Source organism: Magnolia sinica, chromosome 19 (genome assembly GCF_029962835.1).
Source record: "Magnolia sinica isolate HGM2019 chromosome 19, MsV1, whole genome shotgun sequence".
Taxonomy (NCBI): Eukaryota; Viridiplantae; Streptophyta; class Magnoliopsida; order Magnoliales; family Magnoliaceae; genus Magnolia; species Magnolia sinica.
Window position 1 is genome coordinate 13,291,415 of NC_080591.1, and position 2,169 is coordinate 13,293,583.

General features: G+C 39.4%; 1 non-coding gene across 1 annotated transcript; it reads right to left on the bottom strand.

Annotated features, from left to right (window-relative positions):
• Positions 1 to 869: 869 nt before the first annotated feature.
• On the bottom strand, positions 870 to 976 carry LOC131235855 (small nucleolar RNA R71). Its single transcript, XR_009166372.1, has one exon. It is a non-coding gene; the product is annotated as a small nucleolar RNA R71 (small nucleolar RNA).
• Between the last annotated feature and the right edge of the window lie 1,193 nt (positions 977 to 2,169).

Consider the following 2,169-nt stretch of genomic DNA (forward strand, 5'->3'; position numbering starts at 1 on the left):
GTAATCTCTTTCTAATTTCTTTACTTTTTCTATTTTAGATTAGGTTTTACTTTGTATTTTAAAAAATTTTCTAAGTTCTGGGATTTCTTTTAATTTATAACTAACATTCTTTCTATTTTAGGATCTCCTACTATTTCTAGACTTTCTATTTTTAGAAACTAACTTGATTTGTTTTGTTTTACAGGTTCTTAACTTAGGACTTCTAATTTGACAACTTCCTTCCAACTCTTTTCTCTTATTTTCTAAATTTCTATTGCTTCCTTTCTCTTAGGTTTAGGTTGAGAATTTGAATTGAGGGCTGCGAGTATTTCATGCCCAAGTGGGGTTGTGACAACACTATACATCTCTTAAGTGAAGGAGGATTGGTTGGGGGGTTATCTATCCATCGCAGGATTGGACACCACTTGAGATCCTCAAAGTTAACTGAGGTTATAGCTGTAAATCAACCTCTTCTACCCCAACTTAGGGTGGAGGACATCCAGGATGAGAATGAGGTGCATCAAGCACCCCCACCTCGCACTTTACGAGATTATTTATAACAGGCGGGGGTGAGCACGCCCTCATGCATAATTTTTTCAGAAAATACGGGACACATGAATATTAAGCCAGGGGTGATCAAATTCCTTCCTAAAATTTATGGGCTTGAATCTAAAAATTCGTATCTACACTTGAAAGAGTTTGATGAAATCATAGCCACTTTATACTTTCCTAACGTGTCTGAGGACACGGTCAGGCTGAAATTCTTTTCCTTTTCTTTAAAAGAGAAAGCTAAGACGTGGTTACATTCACTACGTCCCCGATCTATTGGCACATGGAATGACATGACATGGGAGTTCATAAAGAAATTTTTTTCATATTACAAAATGAACACCCTTAGAAAATCAATCATGAACTTCACCCAAAAGGAGGATGAAACATTCTTCCAATGTTGGGAAAGGTTCAAGGATCTTGTCAGTTCATGCCCACAACACGGTTTTGAAACGTGGTGCATTACACACTTTTTCTATGATGGACTGATATCTTCCATGCGCCAATTAGTTGAGACGATGTGCAATGGGGAATTTATGAATGAAAATGTCGATGATGTGTGGGATTACTTAGATAGACTTGCTAAAAACGCATAATCATGGGACACATACCCAAAATCGAGTACCACTTCTAAGTCCACTCAATCAAAGGAAAGGGGCGGAGTATACCTGCTGAAAGAGGATGATGATACCAATATTAAAGTGGCTAATCTTATAAAGACAATTGAGGCAATGGAATCAAGGAAGGATAAGGGTAAAGAAGTTGTTTGCGGTATTCGTGGTTGTAACAGTCACACAACTGAAAATTGTCCAACTATATCTGTCTTTCAAGAGGTACTGACTAAGCAATCCAATGCTGTAAATAATTACCAAAGACCTTTCAATGGACCCACCTCTAGTACATATAATCTTAGTTGGAGAAATCATCCAAACTTCAGTTGGAAGAATGAATAAACAGCTACTCCTCAAGGTTTATTTAATTAAATTTCAAATCAAGTGAAACCTCAAGAGGATCCGGTTCTAAAACACATTCAAGATTAAGAGATACTTAATCAGAATACGACACAAGCAATCCAGGAAATTAGATCAGCAATTTGAACGCTTGTGTTGTCTGTCCAAAGGATGGAGTCACAATTAGCAATTGTGGGATAGGGGATGCTTCCTGTTAAACCTCTCCCTAATCCCAAACCACAATATGAGATAAGTGACCCCAGCTCTTCAAATCAGATGGAGCAAGCTAAATCTATCACTACTCTTAGGAGTGGTAAGACCATTGACAAAACCATTTTGGTTAGGGCTAAAAAGCCTAAGGATCTGTAAGACCCGTGTCCTAGTCCGTACCGTTCCGTTGGCTTTCGCAGTCCTTTCAGTCGAATTTCGGCAACCTTTGCACCGTATCCAACGATTGCGCGCAATCCTAAGCCAAGTCCTACATACCGAAGATGGCTCGACCCGAAACTTGTATCTTAGTGATCACGTCGTCGCCGCGGTTCCAACGTCGTGACTCGCGTACCGAACCAATACCCAGGCCAGGGGATGTAGGCCAGCATTTGTTTCGAAGAAACACCGCGCGTATGAATTTCTAGAGAATCTCTACGACCTATCTCATCAATCAATCAATCAATCCCATCAATCAAGTACA